The sequence below is a fragment of the Littorina saxatilis genome, linkage group LG17, assembly GCF_037325665.1.
Source record: "Littorina saxatilis isolate snail1 linkage group LG17, US_GU_Lsax_2.0, whole genome shotgun sequence".
Lineage (NCBI taxonomy): Eukaryota > Metazoa > Mollusca > Gastropoda > Littorinimorpha > Littorinidae > Littorina > Littorina saxatilis.
In genome coordinates, this window is record NC_090261.1 from 16836847 (window position 1) to 16864487 (window position 27641).

The 27641-nt window shown below is 41.0% G+C and overlaps 1 protein-coding gene and 1 non-coding gene across 2 annotated transcripts in view; both read left to right on the plus strand.

Annotated features, from left to right (window-relative positions):
- The window catches only part of LOC138953785 (neuroglobin-like), an 85587-nt gene that overhangs the window by 12581 nt on the left and 45365 nt on the right, over positions 1-27641 (plus strand). The gene's annotated exons all lie outside the window — the stretch shown is intronic.
- Trnai-gau (transfer RNA isoleucine (anticodon GAU)) lies at positions 26653-26747 on the plus strand. Its single transcript has one exon. It is a non-coding gene; the product is annotated as a tRNA-Ile (tRNA).

Sequence of the window (27641 nt, forward strand, 5' to 3'; positions counted from 1 at the left end):
GTTTTCTATTCCCGTTGGTGTTGCCTTGAAATATGGGATAACTAAGCTGATGAAGTCGTCTGCTTCGCACGGTAAGACAGTCAATCGAATCAGTCGACTTTCAACTGCTAGTCTTGCTCGAAATCTGTGGGAATACAACTTGTGCTTTTCTGAGTGTTAGCCGCAGGTAATGTTAAGCTCATGCATCATTTGGAAATGTGGAGACGATGACCTACATAGAGATTAAACAATGTTCTATGTTAAACTCACTTGTGGAATCCCGAGACTCTCTTCGTTTAGTGCGACACTTACGGAGGTCAAGGCTTGCCGAGACCCCCTCAGTGCTAATTGGACATCCCTGTGCAGCTAGAAATAGAACTTAAAGTGAATTTTGACAACAAATGCGTATGCTCATATGATTACTGAATGGTTTAGCTCTCCAAAGCGCATGCTCAGAAATGTACAGCATGGTTCCCCGGTTGTTCCAAAGCTTTATACTACTATTTACCTTGTATGAAAAATAAAAATGTCGCGTTTGACCATATAAGGAACATAAATTGCCCTTAAAGAGTGTACTAAATGCCACTATAAAATTGATGATGAGAAGAATCTTCTCAAATCGAAAGAAGGGGCACAGGCGCATGAATACGCTCTCAGTGATTGTTAGCGCACTCTTGGAGTACATTTTAGTGCATTGCCATTAGCCAATCAACTATTTCACTTCTGTCATGTGACACCAGTACTTACTGACCAGTATTATTAATATTATTATAACTATTATTATTATTTAAGTTATTGAGACATCCCAATGCACTAAGGGATTTATAGAGCAAATCTCGAAAATTCATTATTGAATGGAGGTCATCAAAAATTCATTATTCTATGTAGGTCATCGTCTCCACATTTCCAAATGATGCATGTTCCTTATATGGTCAAACGCGACATTTTTATTTTTCATACAAGGTAAATGGTAGTATAAAGCTTTGGAACAACCGGGGAACCATGCTGTACATTTCTGAGCATGCGCTTTAGAGAGCTAAACCATTCAGTAATCATATGAGCATACGCATTTGTTGTCAAAATTCATATTTCCAAATGATGCATAGCGCTGAGTGCAATAATTATTTTCGAGATTTGCTCTATAAATCCCTTAGTGCACTGGGATTGTTTCAATAACGATATTGTCAGTACCCATCCTGAACTCAGGTCAAAATGAGTTTGGCTCATTCTCTCCCTGTCTGGCAAGGAAACCGATTTTCTTACATATTTAGAGCTTTTTGTAATGTATTATTGATATAAGCAGATTCGCGATCGTCGATAATGATTTTCATGGTGTTTTGTAATTTTTAAATTACAAAGGAATTGATATGTAAGACAGTTTCAAGCGAGCTATTTTTCGCGGCTGTATTTACTCTAAATATGGCAAAAGTGTCACGTGATAATCAACCGTTTGGTTTCGGCGTTCACTGGAGCAGACGATTTTTTCTGTAACCAGTTGACAGTGATGAAACCATATATTACGGTCTCCTTCCGGCAGCAGTCCCAAAATTTCGACTTGTTTTGACCTTAGAACGATGTCTTTATCATAACTGTGAAGAACAGAACGGAGATCACTGTCGAAGTCCGCCAATCTGCAATCATTTTCGTCTCGCGAACACGGATCTCAAATTTAGATCATGCTCGCGAAAACCGTATGGGAGATAACTCTGTATTTTGTATTTTTGTTTTGATTGATTCGCGTAGGACTGTAGCGTCCGGTCAGGGAGAGAATGAGCCGAACTCATTTTGACCCGAGTTCAGGATGGTCAGTACCGCCATAGAAAAGGGAAGATTCAAAACGCACATTTTGCTAAGCGCATTTGAATAGGCATAACTGTGTGGTCAGGTCGTGTTAGATCTACTTTTGTGTGGGGTGTCTCAAGTGTGTCGTGCTTTCGTCACACGCATTTTAATTTCTGTTGGTAAATTCCAGTGTAGCGTTAAGCTGAACAGTGATGATCTTTCAGAGAGACCTCATTTGAACTCGGAGAAAGGAGTCTGCTCTTCGTTATTTGCGATTCGAAACCTCCAGTCTAGCTTCGACGGATTGACTGTGCCTTGAATTGACTACCCCCCGAAGGACTCGACGGTTAGCACATTTTCAAAATAAATGTGGCATATTTCTCGTGTTGTATCTTCACTCATCGGGGAGTCTGATACTAAATATGAACGGTAAGAATGCTCTGAACCCTACACGTATTATATCCCCATCGTTTTTTCGTTCACATTTGCCCAACATGTTAATTTGCTGAGCGGGGTTTATGTCGTCTGCTAGGCTAGGGCAATCGAACCACTGCAGTCTGCACTGAGTCTGCACGCATGAGGCAGGCTGGTAATAAGTCTTATATATGGTAAGAACGTTCTGAACCCTACACGTTTTTGATTACGATTGTTCTTGCCTTGAAATAATAATTCGGAAACCATTCATTTACTGAACTGATGCAGTCGAGTTTCAGTGTAGTCTGCTACGTATGACAGAGTCGATCGAGTCAGTCTTCCAAATGCTGGTCTAGCTGGTACGTTATCAGAATGACACTTGTGTTTTCTGTTAGCCGCTGGGAATTGTATACTAACTCATCATTTGGTAATGTCGATGATAAGCTACATGCCACTAACACGTACGGCATATGAGAAGAATCTATGCAAGTCGGCGAAAATGAGATGAAACACAGCGGCTTCTATTTTTAGATCAGTGGCACTGTGGCACAGGCACATGCAATCTGTCAGAAAAAAACCCCACTTCTGCTTTAATTGAGAAGCAGGGAATTTATGGTCATTTGGTATTGTGGAGAATATAAGCTACATGTCATTAATTAATTCTGAGGATGAGAGCACAGTCTTGCTTAGACAAAGGGCGGAAGAATACGCTCTGTGGAAAAGTTAACGCACTCCAAGAGTGCGCTAACAGTTTTAGCGCATCGCCATTAGCCAATCAACTCGTTCACATTAGTCATGTGACACCAGTACTTACTGACAATTATTATTATTATTATTATCGATATTATTATGTAAGTTATTGAGACATCACGTATTCAGACAGGTGTCAGCCTCGTCAGAAGCCGTAAAAGGCTTGTTTTTGCGTCATTGTGTGTGTGCAATGTGGGTAAAAAAAACGTAGTTTAGTAATGGCTAGATGTATTGCTTTTAAATTTGACACTAATACAATTGCAAAAGTGTGTGTAAAATATCATGGCGTTTTGATTTGTTTTTTGGACGAACTGTAACTTTTCAGAAAAGTTTGATTAAACTGTAATAACTCTTTTCAATATAGTTGCACAAATTCAGCATGTTGCACACTTCAACACAAATAAATATTACAATTGGGGAACAATTTTGGTACAAAAGCAACAACGCGCTTGGGTGGTATGGAAATGTGAACGTGAAACAACAATTACGAAAAACAGGTCTTCCAACATCAAAACCAAGTTCAGCGCAGCAGACTGAACTGGCACGCTTTTTATCGCTATGAGTGACGTGCCAGTGCTGTGCTGAACTTGGTTTTGATGTTGGAAGACCTGTTTTTCGTAATTCTTGTTTCGCGTTCACATTTCCATACCACCCAAGCGCGATGTTGCTTTTGTACCAAAATTGATTCCCAATTGTAATATTCATTTGTGTTGAAGTGTGCAAAATGCTGAATTTTGCAACTATACTGTAAAAAGTGATTACAATTTAATCAAACTTTTCTGAAAAGTTCCAGTACGTCAAAAAAACCTCATCAAAACGCCATAATATTTTACACACTGTTTAGCAATTGTGTTATCAATACTCATGTCAAATTTAGAAGCAATACAATAAGCCATTCCAAAACAACAGGGTTTTTACCCACATAGCCCACAAGAAATGACGCCAAAACAGGCCTTTTACGGCTTCTGACGAGGCTGACACCTGTCTTCTTCAAAATGGCAAAACAACACTGCTAGGCACAACAGCTGAACCAAATCAATTTGTGTGGGTAGAAAATGAGTTGTTCTTCAATTTGCGGGGTCACTCTTGCTTATTTTGATTTTTTGTGTATTTTAGTGTCTGCAAATTTACTTTTGCCAATTTGATTTTGGGGGGTGTCCTAGGTCTCCGGTACACTGCATAAAAACTAATTGATGAAAAATGAAACTCTTTGTTTCAAACGGTAGGGGGATGAATTACCTTTCTGGCAATATACTTGGTTTTACTATATCACAAAGTTCTACAGCTAAATGTATGTGTTTAGTTTTTTTTATGGCGATTAGTGTAGAAGTTTCTATGCTCCCAAAAAATGAACAACCCCCACGCAATTGAGTGACGTCCCCTGATGTCAAAGTGACACGATGTTTCGCTCATTCGCAAATAATAAAGTTGGCATGTTATTTCTTCTAATGTATCTGCATTCATCTGGGAGGTCGGTGCTATGATTACACGGTAAGAATGTGTTGAAGCCTTCGCGTTTTCTATTTACATCGTTGTTGTCCTGAAATATGCTAAAACCGTTCATTTCAGTACTGAACTGACGCTGTCGTCTGCTACATATACGTAGCACATTCAAACGAATCAGTCGACTTCCAGATGGTCTAGCTCGGAATCTGTCGGAAAACACTTCTGCTTTTAGCCGCTGGGAACTTAAGGATCAAGCATCATTTGGTAATGTGGAGAAGATAAGCTACAATGATGTCACTAACACGGCGGAGGAGAAGAATCTTCTCAAATCGAAAGAAGGGGCGCAGCCTCACTGTGTCATAGGCGTATGAATACGTTATCAAGAACTGTTAGCGCACTCTTGGAGTGCGCTAACAGTTTTAAGCGCATTGCCATTAGCCAATCAACTGTTTTACATCAGTCATGTGACACCAGTTCTTACTGAAAATCATTAGTATTATTAGTATTATTGTTATTTGTATTATTATAAAGCGGGAAATAGAAAGAGAACTAGAAAGAACGAAGAAGGGGAATCAGAGGAAAAGAAATCGGTGTCTTGAAAGAATCCTACGCTCTCGATCCACCTCCATGTCTCTGTGTTTCTGTCTCTGCTCTGTCTCTGTGTCTCTCACAGCGTGTGTGTCTGTGTGTGTGGGTGCGTGCGTGCGTGTGTGTTGTCGTGTGTGTGTGCGTGTGTGTGTGTATGCGTGTGTGTGTGTGTTTGACTTGGTTTTTTTTCTTTTCTTTATGTGGTAAAAGCAATTCCTTTCGGACTCCACGACACCTTACGCGAAACTTGATACAGATTAGATCGGCTGACAGAAAGTGAAGGCAAGAGAGCGAGAAAGAGAGTAGGGAGAAAAGATCGGTGTTTGCGTCTGTGTGTATGCGGATGCGCGTATGTGGTGTGTGTTTTAGTGTGTGTGTGTTTGTGTGTGTGTGTGTGTGTGTGTGTGTTTGTGTGTGTGTGTTTGTGTGTGTGTGTATCTGTCTGTCTGTCTATGTGTGTGTGTGTGTTTTGTGTGAAGACTCTTTGATATTTTTTTGAAAGCTTGAGGGCTACTTATGGTTTATTTTTTGCAAGCTTCTTAACGCCCATCTGAAACCAGTCTTTATCTTTCATTTCCTTTTATTTGTTAAAGATTGTCCATATTAGGAGACACACAACATACTTTGAGTTGCTATATGTACTATTAGTTTTGACGGGCGCAGTGGCCTAGTGGATAAGACATCGGCCTCCTAATCGGAAGGTCGTGAGTTCAAATCCCGGCCGTGACCGCCTGGTGGGTTAGGGGTGGAGATTTTTCCGATCTCCAAGTCAACTTATGTGCAGACCTGCTACTGCCTTATCCGCCTTTATGTGTACACGCAAGCACAAGACCAAGTGCCCACGGAAAAGACCCGGTAATCCATGTCAGAGTTCGGTGGATTGATAGAAACACAAAAATTCCCAGCATGCTTCCTCCGAAAGCGGCGCATGGCTGCCTGAATGGCCGGTGTAACACGAGAAAATTACTCCCCCGAGATTTTTACTCCGGAGTAAACATTTCGTACGAAAAAGTTACTCCCTTTACGAAAAAAGCACTCCCCCATTGCACGAGAAAATTACTCCCCAAGACAGGTGAGTTCCGAGTAAAAATTTCGTACAAAAATGTTACTCCCCTGTCGAATAAATAACGAATAAATTACTTCACCCCAACACGAGCAATTTAACTTCCCATGCCAGGTGTACGAAATTTTTACTCTGTTGGTCTTGGTGGTGGAAGGGGTGGAAGGAGGGTAGCGCGACATTCGTTTGCGCGAGATCACTTATTGGCATTATCCCTTCGCCCGCATCCCATTTTTGCGTACGAGATTTTTACTGGAAGTAAAAAAAAATGGGGAGTAAAAATTTCGTGGAGGGAGTAATTTTTTCGTGCCTTGGGGAGTTCTTTTCTCGTACGAAAAGTGTACTCGGAGTAAGAATTTCGTACGAAATATTTACTCCGGAGTAAATTTTTCGTGGAGTAAAAATTTCGTGTTACACCGGGTAAAAAAACGGTCATACACGTAAAAAACCCACTCGTGCAAAAACATGAGTGAACGTGGGAGTTTCAGCCCATGAACGAAAAAGAAGAAGTCATAGTTTTGGTTTGTTCTAGAAAGACGGTGCCAACAGGAATTAGGAGGGGGGGTGGGTGTTTTTTGCTTAACGTCCTCAAAAGAAGATTTCCTTTTAGTGACATGTGTGTGATGATATGCTAAGAGAGGGCCAACACTCCTACAATGTAACTAATAGGGTCTTAACTGTCATAAATAACACATTTTGAGTGTTAACAACTGTGTCTGTGGACAGATACTAGTCCGTTTTAAGCTTCTCATTTAGGGTGAACGCTATACCAGAAGTGTAAACCAGTTTTTTTGTAAAAAGAAACAAGTCGCGTAAGGCGAAATTACAACATTTAGTCAAGCTGTCGAACTAACAGAATGAAACTGAACTCACTGCATTTTTACAGCAAGAGCGTATACTCGTAGCATCGTCAGTCCACCGATCGATGCAAAGGCAGAGAAATTGACAAGAAGAGCGGGGTAGTAGTTGCGCTGAGAAGGATAGCACGCTTTTCTTTATCTCTATTCTTTTTAACTTTCTGAGCGTGTTTTTAATCCGAACATATCACATCTATATGTTTTTGGAATCAGGAACCCACAAAGAATAAGATGAAATTGTTTTTAAATCGATTTCGGAAATTTTATTTTAATAATGATTTTTATATTTTTAATTTTCAGAGCTTGTTTTTAATCCGAATATAAGATATTTATATGTTTTTGGAATCAGAAAATGATGAAGAATAAGATGAACGTAAATTTGGATCGTTTTAAAAACAATTTTTTTTTTTTACAATTTTCAGATTTTTAATTACCAAAGTCATTAATTTTTAACTTTTAAGCCACTAAGCTGAAATGCAATACCGAAGTCCGGCCTTCGTCGAAGATTGCTTGGCCAAAATTTCAATCAATTTGATTGAAAAATGAGGGTGTGACAGTGCCGCCTCAACTTTTACAAAAAGCCGGATATGACGTCATCAAAGGTATTTATCGAAAAAAAGAAAAAAACGTCCGGGGATATCATTCCCAGGAACTCTCATGTAAAATTTCATAAAGATCGGTCCAGTAGTTTGGTCTGAATCGCTCTACACACACACACGCACAGACAGACACACACACATACACCACGACCCTCGTCTCGATTCCCCCTCTACGTTAAAACATTTAGTAAAAACTTGACTAAATGTAAAAAGAAGGAAAAAAAGCCTAACACTACAGTTGTTTGGGTGTTTTTTTTGGGTTTTTTTCCGTCTTTACACCTGTTCCTTGTCCCGCTGTGCTCTCACACCGCCCCGTCCCTACACTCACTGCTGCATCCACATCTTCTTCTTTTTCTTCTGCGTTCGTGGGCTGAAACTCCCACGTACACTCGTGTTTTTTGCACGAGTGGAATTTTACGTGTATGACCGTTTTTACCCCGCCATTAAGGCAGCCATACGCCGCTTTCGGAGGAAGCATGCTGGATATTTTCGTGTTTCTATAACCCACCGAACTCTGACATGGATTACAGGATCTTTTCCGTGCGCACTTGGTCTTGTGCTTGCGTGTGCACACGAAGGGGGATAAGCCACTAGCAGGTCTGCACATAAGTTGACCTGGGAGATCAGAAAAATCTCCACACTTAACCCACCAGGCGGCCGCGACCGGGATTCGAACCCTCGACCTTCCGATTAAGAGGTCGACGTCTTACCACCACGCCACAGCGCCCGTCGCATCCACATCTGAATTTCGTTCCGCTGCCAGACTTGTCGATTTTACAGACGCTCCGGGGGGGGGGGGGGGGGGGGGGGGTGTCGGGTCGCTGCGGTAGGCTACCCTCGGAAGATGACACTGCACTTCTGCTGAGTCACTTCGACGGTGTTCAGTAGTGGGTCTGTCCCGAGCTATCGGACGCAGCCCACTATCTACTATTCCCCCTACTAACAACATTGACCGTTGAGTCGCGGAGCCAGACTGAGTGAGCGTCCCCTTTAGAGAGCAGACCACCACCACGCCCCTCCGTCAGAACAGCAGAACTACTATTCAGGGAAGGATCGAACAGAAACACTGAGACCAAGGTCACCATGAGTGCTCCGGGCATGAAGGGCCACATGAGCAAGGACAATTTATAATGTTGGATGATTATAATGATGATGCTTTGGATTTCCAATTTGGTTTGAGACTACGTGACAGGGCAGCACTACGCTTACTTTCATAATATATCCTGGCGTCAACCAGGCCCGAGAACTGCTGCACCTGCGGTGTTGGTCATGTAAACAGAACCTGAGCACCCTCAAAGTCGCATTCGTTAAAGGCACAGTAAGCCTCCCGTAAACCATCACAGATACTGTTAGGCTTTTACACACAGTACAAACACCCTTCCATTTGAACGCTCACCGAACGTGAACATCCTAGGTGCCCTACGTAAAGAGCGAGCAATTTTCAAATAATTAATTTTGCGGATTGTCTGTCAGACAATCGGACGGTGCTTTCTTGCGCTTCTGACCTAACTTTTGAAATCTAAATAATAAATTGACAGCTTGTTACACAAACATTCTTAAATCATAAAAGAAATCGTTTTTCATCAAGACAAGATCAGAACAATACGAAGTTTTGAAAGTTTAAAAAAAGATAGCCCGGAAACCAGGGTCACGCAAGGTCGTGGTTCTCGTAGCAGACGACGCTGCCTGGCGCCAGTTCCTCTGAACCGTTAACCGCCACTGCTCTAGTTCGCAGCCGTTTCAATGTTGCATTTCAGATTCAAAGGTACAAAATAACGTGCTATTGCAGATACGCTTACAGAGATTTGCATTGAAATGACAAACTGGCGGCTAAATTGTAAAAAAAGAGAAACTGGATTACACGGGTTCACGATGGCTCAGAAGTAAGATAAACCACGCAAAAATAAATTCTTTGAAAATTGCTCGCTCTTTACGGAGGGCACCTAGAATGTTCTCAAGCGGTGAGTGTTTAAATGAAATGGTGTTTGTAATGTGTGTAAAAGCCTGACAGTATCTGTGATGGTTTACGGGAGGCTTACTGTGCCGTTAAGTGAATGACACTCGGCTGTGTGATCCCAGCCTTCCAATAGGAACCATAGCACTTCCACTCTGGGTTCCTTCCTGCCGGCCGTAGCCCGAAAAACCCACATGACCCTGATGGGATTCGAACCCACGACCTCCCGGCCCGCACCACGATGCGCTAACCACTGCGCCACGGGGGCCGGTGCCTAACAGTTTATTGGTTTGTGTGTCCGCACATGTTTTGACACGTGCAAGTTATCCAGAGAGGGTACATGTGGCCAATGAAATTGTGTCGAGTCCTCCAGCACCGTTAGTTTGTCCATAGACCAAATAGCCTGGACCGCCAACTCGTCAAGTGACCCTTCGAGGTTACGACTCTCGACTTTCAGGGGTGCGTCACGTCCGGTTTGAAAGGCCAGCGATTCGAAGACAGTGAAAAGAAAGCACGCTCCAGTTATTTGTGACAATGGGAGATGACAATGAACTGAATTTTCCAAAACTCCAAACTAAACTTAACAAAACTCATTGAAAAACATGTTCCATATGCACTTTTGCTGAGTTTATTTTAGCATTTTCAGAACTTACCTCGGCAACTTCGTCCATGTTTACAATCGAGACCGGATATGACGTCCCCCTGATTTCTGAAAGGCCATGTAAGCGTAGGTTCCTAAATGCGAGAGGCGCTACCTCGTAATAGAGAGAAAGAGCGGAGAGAGAGCTAGTTGCAATTGGCGGTCCAGGATAAATGGTCAATGGTTTGTCAGAACAGCAGGTGCTCTAAAGTAGGAGCCGGTCCATATCAGGAACTCTTCCCCCTATATTTGACGAAAATTGAGTGACGCACCAGACGGGTTCCGAAAATAACTTTTTGGGATGTGAAAGAGTGAATACTCTTGCTTTTATTGGGACAAACATTGCACAGGCCAATCACTAGCAAAGGGTTTGACGAAAACACGTGAACAAGGAGCACGTCATCCTGAACTCAGGTAAAATGAGTTACTTCCCTTCGGGCCTCATTTGTCCCTGACAGGATGCCTTTGTTTTCCTTCTCTGGAGAGGATTTTTTTTTTACATATTTAGAGCTTTCCGTAATGTGTTATTTGATATAAGCAGATTCACGATCGTCGATAATGATTTTTCATGGTGTTGTGTAATTTTTAAATTACAAAGGAATTTTTATGTAAGACAGTTTCAAGCGAGCTATCTTTATTGTTTGTACAGTACATATTTGATGTTCCCCTTTAATTGTCACTTATTATGAAATGTCATCATTTTACATTATATTTGGTATTGCATGCTATTAACAGAGGGGTGACAAAAGTGATGCATACTCAAGGTTGATAAACTACAAACTGAAAACCCATTTGGAGTCGTGCGCAAAATGTTGTCAGAACTTAAGAAAGGAGCGTTACAAAATTTCACTTGGCGAGAGTGCAGTACATGATGTTACATTTTAATGTGAGAATGTTGTAACTTTTGTCTCAAGAAAAGTAACTAGCTTACAGTGAAGTAAACACCTTACTGTGCAGGTGAAAAAAGCTAAATAATCTTAAGAATGAACAGCAACAACGTTTGAGAGAAATTAAGGGAATATTTGTGACCCTCCACCACGAAATGAGTCGCATGTCACCTCGCGCGGTTCTGCGCTAGGCGTAATACAAGTCTGGGGAGTGTCTGGTAACAGTGTGATGGTCACCTTAGTCACAGGCCTATAACTCCAACAGTTTTCGCTCTTTTCTAAAACGGGTTTCACCACTGGATAGAGCATAAAAAAACTCTTTAGGAAAAGGTAAAAATATGAAAATCATGCAAAGGTGACATGCGACTCATTCCGTGGTGGAGGGTCACATTTCATAACTTTTGAGTTGCGTGAAAAATTGTACTTAGTCTCAATGAGAGCGTCGATTGTCATTGGTCGTGGTAGACTGCCAGGGATGTTGCTACATATTCATACCTATAGGACAAATGTATCCTTAGCAGATTATGACTTTATTCAGTTATTCCGCAGAAAAGACAAATGCTGGAGAAAAACCGTTCTTTTCTGCAGCATTTCTGCATGTCATCTTTTGTCATTCTCTCTCTCTCTCTCTCTCTCTCTCTCTCTCTCTCTCTCTCTCTCTCTCTCTCTCTCTCTCTCTCTCTCTCTCTCTCTCTCTCTCTCTCTCTCTCTCTCTCTCTCTCTCAAAATCCTTTCCGGCCATGCACCACGTGCTTTCATCACAAAATTTAAAGCCAAACCAAGCCGAAAATTCAACGTCCCCATCCCGCGGATAGATCTCTTTAAATCAAGTTTAGCTTATTCTGGCAGCGTTTTGTGGAATTCTCTCCTGGAATCAGTTCGAGTCCCAACAAGTCTCAATACTTTCAAAAAACACCTCGCATTACATTTAATGTCAAATTACGAAAAGTCACAGTGATGGAAGACTTCGTTCTGACTGTTTTCATATTGATCATATCTGTCCATTAAGCATCAGTGTTTCATAACGCAAGAATGTATGTATAGCCTACAACGTGTATATAGTCATGTGAATAGTTTTTCTGCCTTTTACTGTCATGCTTATCTTTTGTAATTGTTTTACGTTTGTATATATATATATGTATTTAAGATTAGAATAGTCCCTCTCTGGGCGAGGGCTGGAAGTATCGTGGCGGTGAAGTTCGGCGGTTGTTCTGACAATAGAGAGTTCTTGAAATCATATGTTCACAATTCATGTCTTGATTTTCAACAACAGAATTTTTATATCAAAGTTTTTAATAACGTTTAAAAACGAATAACGTTTTTGTTTCGTTGTTCTCATTAGTTTATAGACGTAGCATCGACAACCAATTACAATTTCTGAAACTGTTCTTTACAGTCCAAAGTAATAACAACTGCTCGCAAACATTATGTGCTGATGACATACATGACAGTGAAGATTGTTTGTTCAGTTTATCCTATGTTCGGGCGAATATAGCAAACACAAAAAGAGAATATTTTATGAAGTCGACATTACGCCTGCTACAAGATGTTGCTATGTTGTGATTGAAAATGCTGTTCTTTGTTATTCGTACACAAATCCAAAACGAGTAAAAATGTATATGAAATAATATGTATTTCCTTCTTCTTGGCTTATTATATATGGCTTACATCTCTTCCAAAGAAGATGTTCTCTCACCCGTTAAAATTGTTTTGAAAAGAGAGAGAGAGAGAGAGAGAGAGAGAGAGAGAGAGAGAGAGAGAGAGAGAGAGAGAGAGAATCAAATCAAATCAAATCAAATCAAATTTTATTTTACGAGGGTTGTGGCATAAGCAATATAAACGAGCTTCTTTTCAACCAGCCCTCGCCCAGAGAGGGACTATTCTAATCTTAAAATAAAAATAAAAATAAAAAAAGGCAGAAAAACTATTCACATGACTATATACACGTTGTAGGCTATACATACATTCTTGCGTTATGAAACACTGATGCTTTATGGACAGATATGATCAATACGAAAATAATCAGAACGAAGTCTTCCATCACAGTGACTTTTCGTAATTTGACATTAAATGTAATGAGAGGTGTTTTTTGAAAGTATTGAGACTTGTTGGGACTCGAACTGATTCCGGGAGAGAATTCCACAAAACGCTGCCAGAATAAGCTAAACTTGATTTAAAAAGATCTATCCGCGGAATGGGGACGTTGAATTTTCGGCTTGGTTTGGCTTTAAATTATGTAATGAAAGCACTCGGTGCATGGCCGGAAAGGATTTTGTGAAGGAGCACGCCTTTATTTGATTTAAATCTTTCTTTTAAGGGCAAAATCTGAAGTTTTTTATAATCGTCGAAAACAAGACTGGATTGTTTTAATAGAACTGATTTTAGTGCTCGTCTGTGTAGACTATACAGTGGTTTTAAAATATTTGCACTCGCTGAGTCCCAGATGGTCGAACAATAATCCGTGATGGTTTGTATGTATGCATTATAAAATAATAACCTTGAGTGTGGATCAAGAAAGTGTTTTATTCTGTTCAACAAATATATTTTCCTCGACATGGTTTTACACAACGATCTAACATGATGGGTCCAAGATAAATTATTATCGATATTTACTCCCAAAACTTTGTGATCTCCTACTTCCGCTATTGCATCGTTGCCAATTAATAAGGAATGAGGATTATTCTTGATGTTTTGTCTTTTTTGCCTTGTTGTAATCAACATGTATTTGGTCTTTTGGGGGTGAAGACTCATGTGGTTATATTCCGTCCAATTAATGAGATCATCTACACTGTTCTGCAATGATAAATAAACTTTGTCTAATTTTTTATCAGAAGTGTGTATGGTCGTATCATCAGCAAATAGTTCACATCATCATTAACACTAAAAGGAAGATCGTTAATATACAGAGAGAAAAGAAGTGGCCCAAGGACAGAACCCTGGGAGACTCCATATAACACCGGTCTTTTACTTGACATAGTGGAATTCACGCAGACGGATTGCTCTCGTCCGGCTAAGAAAGATGAGAGGAGGCATAGGGTTTGGGGTGACAATCTATACTCAGCTAATTTTCTTAAAAGTAACTCATGATTAATGACGTCGAATGCTTTTGCAAAATCGACGAATAGGACACCACAGAGTTCATTATTATTAATGTTGTTAAGCAAGTTTTCAAGAAGGTTTATTAATGCTGTGTGGCACGAATGATTTTCTCTGAAGCCTGAAGAGAGAGAGAGAGAGAGAGAGAGAGAGAGAGAGAGAGAGAGAGAGAGAGAGAGAGAGAGAGAGAGAGAGAACAAGAACAAGAACAAGAACAAGAACAAGATTTTATTCCTTTAAGGCCTTAGCCCCTTTCGGAAGGGGGCTGGTTACACAAAAGTAAAGCGTGTGTGCAGCAGCAATCCACACACGCGTCGTTTCAAGTGAACAGAAGAAAAGACAATGTATAATCACAAAATACTAATGCTTAAACAGCATTTTCTAAACATTTAAATGAAAAATACAAGAACTTAGCTACATTGCAAAGTATAGTTTCATTTTTCACAGACAACAACAGTGCAAGTTTGAAGTTCGAAGGACATCTACAAAATTTTGCTGGAATAAATTGACGTCTTAGATTTTCCAGTGCAGGGCAGCATAAAACAAAATGCAATTCATCTTCAGTACTAGATTGACACAAACGACAGACCAAATTATTTTCACTTACAGCTTTATACCTTTCTGTATGTAAAGCAAGTCTGGAAATACCCAATCTAAATTTAACCAAAACATTTAAAATGTGTCTGTTTACTGGAATTGACAAGTATGTTTCTACAAGATTTGTTGTCTTAAAGGTACGGTACAATGCAAACCGGTCGCTAGTCTGAATATGGTTATCCCACTCTTGCCACCGGCAGTCAATAATGCGTTGCTTAAAACATGCCAAAAACGAATTAATACAGGCTACACCTTGGTTAATCCATACATACTGAAAACCATATCGACACAGGCACAACCGTACCTGTGATGCCCAAGTAGATTTACCTCTGCTATCTAGAGTAAACAACATCTTATATGCTTTACGAGGTAATCTACTGTCATCCATTCTTGTCAGTTTCAGCCAGTATCTTATGCAACGTACATATGAATTTAAGTAAATGGGATAACGTCCAAATTCACCATATACAAGATCATTAGGAGTACGCCTGTCAACACCTAAAAAACGTTTTAAAGCAAACAAATGCACCTTTTCTACTGTTGCTGCCTGCATCAGACCCCATACCTCAGCACCATACTGAACAATAGGTTGAACTTGTGAGTCAAAAAGCTTGATAAAAACATCCAAAGACAATCTATCGAATTTATACAAATTACTCATAATACACAGTACTGCACGTTTTGCTCTGGCAACTAGATCTTGACAAGCAAAACACTGTTTCATTACTGGAAAAGCAAGAAAGATGAGCTTATGGAACGTATACTTATAGAAAAAACAGAACACCCATTAGTACGTTCACGTAATGGTCTGTGTAGCAGAGTTTGTTTGTTTGTTTGTTTATTTGTTGCTTAACGTCCAGCCGACTACGCAGAGCCATATCAGGACGAGGAAGGGGGGGGATGAAGGGGGCCACTTGTCAAGCGATTCCTGTTTACAAATGCACTAACCCATTACTTGTGTCCCAGCAGGCTTTAGTAAAACTAAATTAATACCTACTGGAAGATTACCAGTTTCCAGTATGTTAAAATAGGCTTAACCTATCTACTGCTGGATAAGAGAGAGAGAGAGAGAGAGAGAGAGAGAGAGAGAGAGAGAGAGAAGGAGAGAGAGAGAGAGTGTGTGAGGAGAGATACAGAGAGAGAGAGAGACAGAGAGAGACAGAGAGAGAGAGAGACAGACAGAGAGAGAGATGGATGGATGGATGTTTTATTGTTCTAATCAATGATTTGATTTTGACAATTTTCAGACAAATGAAATTGGTGCATAAAACGAAATTACTAAGGGTGAGATACATTGGGCTTTATAAACATAGCCTACACATGCAAATAAGTGAGGCAAAATAAAGAAAGAGCCTGCCAAATGTTGGGACATAATCATGGAAACATTTCTTGGAAAGATGATATAACTTAAGCAAACATTGTCAGACGACACCAAGACACATACACAGATATACACGTACAGACACGGGCACACACACACATACACACACACACACACACACACACACACAGACACACACACACACACACACACACACACATACACACATGTGTGGGCACACACACAGCAGATTATATACACATATGAAGCAGTCATTAAATGCATACAACAAATGTATGAAACTAAACAGCATACACACACACATATACACACACGGGCGCGCGCACACACGCACGCACGCACGCACACACACACACACACACACACGCGCACGCACACACACACACACACACACACACACATACATACACACACACACCAATTAACGCACATATTTTCCGAGATGAAATGCATAATAAGAAGAGGTTGTAACATGCCAGGGAGTTCACGTTTACGGCACCCTCAAGTCAATCTCTTGTTACGGGGAATGCATCAATGTTTCCAGAGCATGATATATGTTCGTACAGGGAACGCGAGAATCACGTGAGCGGTTCGTTTTCTGCAAGTCTTTTTTGTCGCATTCGTGAGGCCAAGAACAGGTACTTTGCAAAGGATACAAGCTGATCCTCTACCGTACAAGTGAGCAAATATCGTAAACAGTCTTCATCTGAAAAATACTGTATTCTGCCAATATATCTCTGCCTGATGCCATCGTAAGTGGGGCAATAAAAAACAACATGGCTTTCGTCTTCAGCATTATCCGGGCAGAAAGGACAGTCACGACTGGTGTCAGAGTGAGAGTAACGATGTCGATGGGCATTGAATGGGGAGACCCCCAGTCTAAATCTGGACAAAGCAACTTTATAAAGGCTCACATGAATCATGTCCAGGTATTCTTCGTGCCCAATACAACTTTTGAAACTGTGGTAAAATTCAAGGCGTGTACTTTCTGACAGACGTGTAAACCATTCCTGTGAAAACTGGTGCCTCATTGTCTCCTTCAGGTCTCCCAGAAACAACTTTTCATCTGCCACCCCAGCACACAACCAAACGAAACCATATCCAGACTTGCACAAAAGGTCTTTGACATGTGTGACCCAGTTTGTTTGCCCTCTGTCGTGATTGTTCAAAAGAGACAGGTAAGCCATCTTTGAGAGTCGAGAGCATGGTTGTTTTAACAGCCGAAACCAGTATTGCACACATTTTGCAGCAGCTTCAACGTAAAGTGGATATCTTCCTAGCTCGCCGTATATCGTATCGTTGGGGGTCGACGGGGGTACGTTTATAAACAACTTACAGGCAAAGAGGTGGACTTTCTCAATCTGTTTATTGTTCTGGTGGCCCCATATTTCTGCTGCATACAATAATGATGGAACGATCTGTGTATCGAACAACTTAAAGAATACAGCGCACGAATGACACCCATTGGTTTTAAGGGCCTTGAGAATTTCAAGAGTGCCTTTCTTCGCCCTGCATACGAAGTCCTCAGTACCAATATTATAACTTAGCATTGTTGAAAAGTTTAGTCCCAGGTACTTGTATTTTCCAACAACCTCCACTTTCTCATTTCCCAAGGTCCATTTTTCCCTTGCTGACAGGTGGCCACCTTTGCGAAAAACTACCACCTTGGTCTTTTCAGTGTTTACTTTTAGTCCTAGTCTTTGGGAGGACTCGAAGAGAAGGTTTAACTGGTTCTGTAGTCCCCATACTGTGGAGGACAACAACGCCAGGTCATCCGCGAACAGCATTAAGAAGATTTCGATCTGGTTTGGCAGAAGCTGAATACCATGATTTCCTTTAGCCATGACATCATTAGCTAACTCGTTTATAAAGTACGTGAATAAAATTGGACTGCAAATACAACCCTGTTTTAAGCCCTGGAGGCTGCTGAAGTAGTCTGAAATGTCTCCACTGCTGATGCATCGCACACATGCCTTGATGCTAGCATACATACTCTGAAGCATGTTAAGCATTTTACCTTGAACTCCTGTCTTTGAGAGTACTGTCCAAAGCATTGTATGGTTGACTGTGTCAAAAGCTTTGTAAAAATCTACAAAAGCAACATACAATTTAGCGCTGCGAGAAAATTGTTTTTCTATCATTCCATGCAGTGTAAATATGTGATCGATGGTCGAATAGCCTTGCCGAAACCCGGCTTGTGCGTCAGTGATAACGCTATTGGTTTCTGCCCATTCAGTCAGTCTAGCATTTAAAACCGATGTGAACACTTTGCTTGATGTACTCAGTAAAGATATTCCTCTGTAGTTGTCAGGATTGTTTGGGTCGCCTTTTTTGTATAAAGGTATTATGACTGACTTAGTCCACTCTTCCGGGAAGACTCCCTTGTTGAAAATTGCATTAAAAAGTTTAACAAGGTAGGGAATAATTACTCTCTCCGTCGACCTTAGGAACTCATTTATGACCATATCATGTTTGTTCACACGGTTGAGTGTCGCTTGCACCTGAGTTAAGGAGCCTAGAGAAGTGGTCACACCAGCTTTCAGCTGGGATGTCCACTTGGTTGTGTTTTGACCGCCTGCACTTTCTAATTTCACTCCAAAAATCTTGTAGGCAAAGGAAATGACGTGTGAGCGCTAAACCGTGTGCAACCTCGGTACTCATGTAGCCATTGGGTAGAAATGTTAACCACATATATACCATAACAATGGTATATGTCATTCCAAATTTCACGATAATCGGCCCACAAACCCAGGAGCTATTAGCGATCAAAAGTGTGACGGACGGACGGACGGACATACGGACGAACGGACGGACGAACGGACGGACGGATGGAAACACGGACAGATGCCTAACAATATCGATTTGATGTAACACACAACGAATATGTAACAACAACAAAATCATTAGATTCAAGCGTATTTTCCATACGCAACGAGTGTCATAATGTCAACCTTCTTTTGTACTAAAATTATAAATGGGATTAGGGTTACGTTTTGTAAACTTATGCAAAAATTTAACGATCGATTTTTGTTTGTTTGTTGTATATCTAATTGTGTAGATCCAGGTGTGCATTATGTCAAACTTTTATGAAAATATAACGGTTCTATTAGCAGATATATTAAGATAAAGTGAGCAGGTGGTCTAAATTTAGCACGTAAAACGTCATCTAAATTCCGTCGCGATATAACCTTCGTGGTTGAAAACGACGTTAAACACCAAATAAAGAAAGAAAGTCATGTAAATTAACGAATATTAGCCATTTTAGAAAGAATGGAAACACTTATTCGTAACAAAACCCATCATTTTTATGTGCACAAAGTCGGTATTTACGCCACATACAAAAACAAGTATTTGTGATTTTAATTAATCAGTTAGATCCCATATCCAATAGCCTACCCTGATTTACAAAAAAACGTGAAATGTCAACATATTCATGAGGCTGTATCTTAAAAACGCAACGATCGATTTCTCTGATTTTCTTTCTTTCTTTATTTGGTGTTTAACGTCGTTTTCAACCACGAAGGTTTTATCGCGACGTGAAAAGGGGGGAGATGGGATAGAGCCACTTGTCAATTGTTTCTTGTTCACAAAAGCACTAATCAAAAATTGGCTCCAGGGGCTTGCAACGTAGTACAATTACCTTACTGGGAGAATGCAAGTTTCCAGTACAAAGGACTTAACATTTCTTACATACTGCTTGACTAAAATCTTTACAAAAAATTGACTATATTCTATACAAGAAACACTTAACAAGGGTAAAAGGAGAAACATAATCCGTTAGTTGCCTCTTACGACATGCTGGGGAGCATGGGGTAAATTTTTTCTCGTCCCAACCAATATGGGACTCCCCCTAACCCGCGGGGGGTTTCTCTGATTTTAACACATTTGCTTTGTCAGACTTTAAACATACATCAGGCAAAATATTGGCGATTTTTAACGGTTGTTTAATCGGTGTCGGATGTCTTTAATGGTTTTTTCAGCGAGTGGTTATCGACAATTAATAACCGGTAATGTTTAATAAGTTGGGGCATTCTGACCAATCACAGGATCTGTTTCATTAAAACGCCAACTTGATTGAATTACAATTACACATTAACATGCTTCCATTTGAAACTTCAAGGTCGTCATCGTGGATTGACGCCCGACCAAAGCTAATTGAACTTGAAGCCCGACGGAGCGAAGCGACGTAGGGCTTCAATTAGACTTTGGGAGGGCGTCAATCCACGATGAAGACCGAGAAGTTTCAAATGGAAGCACGTTAATGTTATTGTAATTCAATCTGACGACGATCTCTTTCCTGCTTTCATGCGATGGTAAACAGACAGAATTGGTTCTGTCCTGTTCACACACTACTTTCAGTCCACCTACCTGCAAGGGTCAAGTCCCAAGAAATATGTCTCTGTATTTCTATCTTATCGCTCTGCTCCTGTTTTGTTTTCTTTCACATACATTTTCCCTTCTTTTTTGACGTGTTTCTGGACAGCAAACTCTAAAACAAATTCTTTTCATCACAAAATCGATCTTTGGAATTGAGTCTATTGACTGACATAGTCCGGAAGAATTCATGCTTCGCATACCTTATGGTCTCAGTATTTCGTTGGCCTTCATATTTACTTGTAAAATGACCCTCAAAGCTAACTGAGACTAGTTGAGGTTGTATCAATGCGCCTCGCCAGCAGGTGGTTAATGGCTTTTTTAGCGAGTCGTTATCGACAAATAATTATAGCTATTCTAATGGACACGTGGGGAAATTCGGGGGCTGTGATTGGATGGTCTCACACATCCCTTTTCCAATCATCAAAGCATAACGCTACGGAAGTTGGCCATTTTTGCCGATATCCAAACGATATCGGCAATACACCAGTTAACAGTTCCGCGGCCATTTCAGATCTCGCACATGCGCACTTCTTTTATCACGAGCAGATTCGACCTATTTCCTTTTCCGGGTGATGCGCATATCGTTTTTCGGCATGTTTATGTCTTTTTCCTTTTCCGGTTGATTTCACCGCATGCGCAGATCGTGTTATTCGCCCACGTCTCTACGCAAGGGACACTACTCCGGCGCACTACTCCACCCGTTGAAAGGGGGAAACATTTTCTTCAGTACAAGTAGTCTTTAGGAATAAACAATTAACAAGAAGGACGTTGTAAATTCATTCAATGCAGATAAAATAAAAAATATGTTTGACGAACTTGTTCTGTTCTTATTCACATGACAAAATATGTGAAGATCCAGAGATGTTATTAAAAAACGGTGTTCCAGGCAACTCGCTAACAGATAACCGCTAAGTACTTCACCACAACCCAACGCAAAGGAAACATGACACACTACTATTTGGCATACCTTTTTGCATTCATTGAACTTTCCCCAATAGATTCGGCTCACATCAGGGAAAAAGTTTGTCAAAACACGACACACAGGCGATAACAAATGCCCACCTGAATGGTGGTTCGCAACCACACACCAACGACCGTCGAGGCACGTAATGAATTTTGCAATCTTCCGACCACCATTTTTTTAAGTCGGTTACTCCCATTACTGCAACCAAAAACACAGCATGTTAACGCCATCATTAATTGGATGTAACGTGAGGTTTTTGTTATAACGTAGAGGAAAACACACCGTCCCGTTCAATTGCTTCCATCACGTTGAGCAGACGATGCAGCGGTTGCTCGTCGAAATTTCTCGTCCAACCAGAATCGCTTTGGGTATCTGACCACAGGCGGAAGGTATCGTTCACTGGACCACTACTTACATAGAAAGACTACAAGGTATGACACTCAGCTTCGAGTCGTCTGTGTTCTTGGAGTCGCTTCCTGCGGACAATTGTTTTGTTCAAGACGGTTTGCCTCTTCCTACAGTCTGTGTGAGGTCAAATGAATACAGTTGAATGATTGTTTTAACTGTATGTACCTTCAATTTTCAGCTGCCGTCCCCTGCAGGTTGTTTTTAACCATCATTTGGACGAATGTTCGTTTGCGAACCGCTACCCCATAGTTGGTAAGAAATCATGCATCCCGCACCGAATATGCATACCAGTGCTCATTGGTCTAAAACATGTGTAAATATTGCAGCAAAGGGAAGCTACCCACGGGAGTTAAACTTTAGGTTTTTGGTGAAGAGCCGTTTGCGGAATAAAAATGAACGAAATGAAGAAAACGTTATATTTTTGGTAAGTATTAAATTTATGAATATTCAGTTAATGACACAGGGTGTTTCAGAAGCACCTTCTTAGCATTGTTCCTTTTAGTTAACGTAGATTTTCCTGTGCCGGTTTGGCCTAACACAAAAATTGTGCCCCCCCAAGAGCTGCTTGGATAACGTTGGCCTCTGCCATTTCGTTGCCACTCTTCGTTGCCACTCTTCGTTGCATAACAACGGAATAATAATAACCGTGAACGGAAGCGATGCAGACGATTTCAGTCGACCAATGAAAATAATCATCGAATATCCGGTTATTAAGGCCTAAAAAAAAAATAGGTGTGGTTACGGTAACCCGACCTACCCTATTTTTAGGGGCCAACCCTATAACTTTGTATTACATTTGTCAACAACAAAATCCACACACAAAAAAACCCGAATGCAGTAAACGCAATGAAAGCGACAGCGCTCGAGTCGCACACTTATTTCCCTGTCAAGTAGGTTTAATTTGTACACATTAGAAAAAAAAAGTTAAAAAAAAAAAGTGATTGCCTACCTTCCTACCCTTTTTTTTTTTTTTAGCTATGTTACTTTAACCACACCTATTTTTTGTGTGTGGCCTAACCAATGATCGCATCGGACTACTATCTCCTCGGACATACGACGATCATCATTCGCATGGGATCTAAGTGGTATGCCGTTGACAGACACGTTTGGTCGCACAAAATACGGTTTAAAAACATGCAGCGGACAGGCAGCTAAATATAAAAGGTACAGATAGTTAGAACATTCATTTATCACGGCATTTGTAAAGTTACAAAGATTCTTGACATTGGCAATTATTTTTTGCATAATTTTTTCTGAAGTTAGTGGAGCACGACTCGAAGCTGAGTGACATACCTTGTAGTCTTTCTATGTAAGTAGTGGTCCAGTGAACGATACCTTCCGCCTGTGATCTGACGTGAGTTTTCCTTCTTTGTACCATGTAAGTGCCGAAACTGTTAACTGGTGTATAACAAAGACGCATGGTTCCGGTTTCTTCCACGTGTATAAAGTACACGCATACCTCGCCAGGTTTGTTTCTGTGGCTAGTCGACAGACGATGCCATTTGCTTTGTGTGTGTTTTTGTTGTTGCTTACATGACATAGGGCTCCTAATATGGACCACTTTTTGTTTCATGCTGATAACTAGCTTGTTTTCTTACGAAGAAGTTTCATTTTGTGTTTGGTAGTCCTTCTCTCTTAGGTTAACTGTCAGGCCTGATGAGAGTGTAATAGCTTTGATAGATTTTTAGCAAAAATTAAATACAGAGAAAATCACAAATGGTCCATATTAGGCGCCCAGGCTCCTAATATGGACCAGTAAAGCGGCCTTCACGAATCACCATAAAAAGCCCCCTATTCTTCAAAATAACATGATACAACTTAGTGTACAAGTCACACTAATTGAAAGATGCTTTAGATTTATCTGTTTCGGGTTGATGAGAGCATTATTTGAAGCACACCAGGAAACTAAAGAAGCTTATCAAACACAGAGTGAAAATAAGTGAAATTATCAACTTCTACGAAAAGAAGACTATTTGTTTTTGTTTTTTTAAATCTCGAGGGCTAGTTATATACTGTTCAAAAAAAGAAACGCATAGTTGCTACTTGCCAAATTTGTTTTATTTTTCGAAAAAATTAACAGAAAATCCAATATTTAGATTATTTGTTTGAAATTTGGTATGGACACAGTTGAATGCACACACAGTTCATTTGCATCTTCAAATCAATCAGTCAATCAATACGATTGGGTGCCGAGGCTGTCAAGTCAGTAGGGGGTGTGACTGCCTTGAGCAGCAACAACTGCCCGGCACCTTCTGGGCATGGACTGGATCAGATGCCGGATATCTTGCTGTGGGATGGTGTCCCACTCCTCCTGAAGTGCCTGCAATAGATCGCGGTGATTTGCCGGCGCTTCTTCTCGCCTGCGCACACGTCTGTCCAATTCATCCCAGAGGTGTTCTATCGGGTTCATGTCTGGCGACATGGATGGCCAGGGAAGCACCTGGACATGGTGGTCGGTGAGGAACTGGGTGGTGAGTCGTGCTGTGTGCGGGCGAGCGTTGTCCTGCTGGAATATGGCATCCTGGTCAGCCAGAAGAGGAAGGGCGTGTGGGCGCAGAATTTCCTCCACGTATCGCTGGGCAGTTATGCGCCCTTGGACGTGCACCAGGGTGCTCCTTCCAGCGGTATTGATCGCCCCCCACACCATGACGCCTCCACCACCATGAACGGGTGCCTCATCCACACAGTTGGGCGCGTAACGTTCGTTTACTCTCCGGTAGACCCTCCTCCGACCATCATGTCGCTGGAGCAGGAAGTAGGACTCGTCGCTGAACCACACGTGTCTCCAGTGATTCCGGACGGTCCAGCGAAGGTGCTGGTTGCCCCACTGCACTCGGTTCTGGCGATGGCGGCGGGTGAGGACAGCTCCTCTGTGAGGTCTGCGAGCTCTCAAACCAGCTTCATGCAGGCGGTTCCGCACGGTCTGGTCCGATAATCGGTGTGGCCCGGGGAGAGCCTGGACAGAAGATGAGGCCGACAGGAAACGATTCCGGAGGTGGCGGAGCCGTATGAAGCGGTCGTGAGCAGCAGTTGTCGCCCTTGGTCTTCCCGCTCGTGGCAAGTCAGAAACGGAGCCAGTGGCTTGAAACCTGACCCACAGTCTACTGATGGTGCTCTGGGACACGTGGAAGTGCCTGGCGATTGCACTTTGACTTTGGCCTGCTTGTAAACGACCCAATGCAATTTGGCGGTCTTCTCTGCTCAATCGGGCCATCTTTCGTCGCTGAATTGTCGTCTGATTTCTTTGTGGCGAACAATCCGCTTTTATGGGTTTTGGAAGACATGGTGAGAGCTCAATATTCCCCGAGTTTCACGAGATTACACTGAAGCATGACGAGTGGTCATGCCAAATGAGCAATTTTGACATTGTAGCCACTGATAACGCATGCGTCACGTGCAGAGCTCACTTGTGGCAATGGACGAAAGGTCGACGACCAGATAAACATTTTCTGCAGTTTGGTGGATATCCTTGTAGCCATATAACTAAATTAACCAAATATTACAAGCTATGCGTTTCTTTTTTTGAACAGTATAGATTATTTTCAGCAAGCTTCTTAATGAATTAATGAAAATAACCTTTAGCTTTTAATTTCTTCGATGTGTTGAAGGTGGTCCATATTAGGGGACTCACACATACTTTGAGATTTTGCTATTATTTTTTGTTTGCAGTAGAAACTCGGGGTCAAAACTGCTAAAATGTAACAAATACGGTCTTAGCTGTGATAAATAGCAATTTTTGTGTGATAACAGCTTTGGCTGTGGACAGAAACGAGTCCGTTTTAGGCGGCAAATTTAGAGTGGACGCTGCCAAAAGTGAAAAAAGAGAAAAAGCCTATCGGTTTTGAGGTTTGTGTTTCTGCAACTGTTTTGACATGTGCAAGTTATCCAGAGAGGGTGAATACAGCGAATGAAATTGTTTTTAGCGCTCTAGCGCCGTTAGTTTGTCAGAACAGGAGGTGGTCCATATTAGGAGCCGGTCCATATTAGGAGCCCTTCCCCTACATAACGTGTAAAATCCAGTTCTTTAACAGGCAACAAACCTTGCAAATTTCCAGAAGCTGCAATCTGAAGCGACCTATCTCTGATTCTAGCAGACGATCTCTCCAATGATCTCCAATGTTTAAATCAGCAAACTCTCCTGTCAGTTAGTTAGCTGTTGCTTTTCGGGTCCAGCGGACCATATTAGGCCAAATCAGGACCCCAACTCTCCTGTCACATAGAACGTCCATTGTATAGTGCAATGTTGAAATGAAGTTACCGGTCTGAAACATTTCGTCGTTTCTTCTGAGACAATCCTTGTTCTCTTATCATCTACAGATTTACCGCAGTCTTCACCACGCGAATTCCCAACAGAAGTCAGACTTTCCATCATACAATCTACGTAGGCAAGCATGATACGTCATGACGTCATATGATTCCTAACATATTGACCAAAAAGCAATGTACTCACGTTAAAATGACGAACACGGAACGAATAACAGCGACGTTTCTACCCATGGGTCTTCTTTATTGTTACCTCTCATGTGCAGTCGCCATTGTTTAATACTTTTAACATATTGACGTAATGCTAAGCATCCGGTTATCTCGAGTTTTCTCCGTAATACATGTCCGTGGGTTTTTCCCAGACCCGGAGGTCTGGGTTATGCGGAGGCATTTGCCTGTGTGAACGGTGACATTCCGGAACTACTTTTCGGTTAACTTATTTGTTTTCAGCAATGTATTTCAATTTTTTTTTTCATTCTTTCTTGAAACTGTTACAGCATGATGCAAAATTACACTATAATAGGTTATATAATAAAAATAAAAACTATCTCAGATCTCACACGCTAAAAATATGACAAAAAACAGTTCTAGAGCGACATCAATCGCAAACCATCTAGCTTCGATAGGGCACACAACGGTTCTTTCCCTTGGCCCATTAGCTCAGTTGGTTAGAGCATACATATCTCTGGTTAGAGCGCCGTGCTGATAACGCGGAGGTCGTGGGTTCGACCCCCATGTGGGCCACGCAATATTTTTGATCGCAACGCAGTTTTTTTGGTCTTTCCGAGATAAGTTTTAGGTGTTCTTACTACATGTACAAACTATATTTTACCGTTTCTCAAACCCACTGTCTTTAACATTTGTTTACAGTTTCACTTGCCAATAACTTGCTGCTGATGATATCTGAATCATGTTGCTGATGATATCTGAATCATGTTCAATTAACATTAACAATGTATAATTATGCCAATTATGTTTTTCACTAATGCACCAAAACTCCATTTTCTAGACTTCTTTTTACAATCCAAGCAGTTGCTATTTTCCTAACTCAAACATTTATCGATCAATCCAAACTATTTTTAAGCTGTGTAACATAACACATTTTCTTTCCCATTTTTTATTTTTCTATCTCGTCATTTGTTGTTGACAAATAAATATAATTATTTCATAACTCAAACATTTCTTGGTCAATCCAAACTATTTTTAAGCTGTGAGTGTGACATAAAACAATGTACATATCGTCGTCGCCATGGCAAAATTGCGCAAATGTCAAGTGAAATGTTGTTCTCTTATGGTACGCCAGAACAAAAAGATTGGTGGTATGAATATTCTTGGCGAAAATATTTTATTGTCACAATTCGCCGATGATACCAGTCTGTTTCTTGATGGTACAGAGCAATCTTTTTGCGAAAGTATAAAAGTGTTACAACATTTTGCATCACTGTCAGGTCTGAGAATGAACTATGATAAAACAATTGTAGTTTGGTTTGGACCTTTAAAGTTTTGCAAAAGAAGATTTTTGCCTGATATGAATTTTACCTGGAACCCGGATAATTTTAAAGCACTTGGCGTTATTTTTTCGGTGAATGTATCCGAGGTTGTTTTTCTTAACTATAGAAATAAGTTAAAGGAAATTCA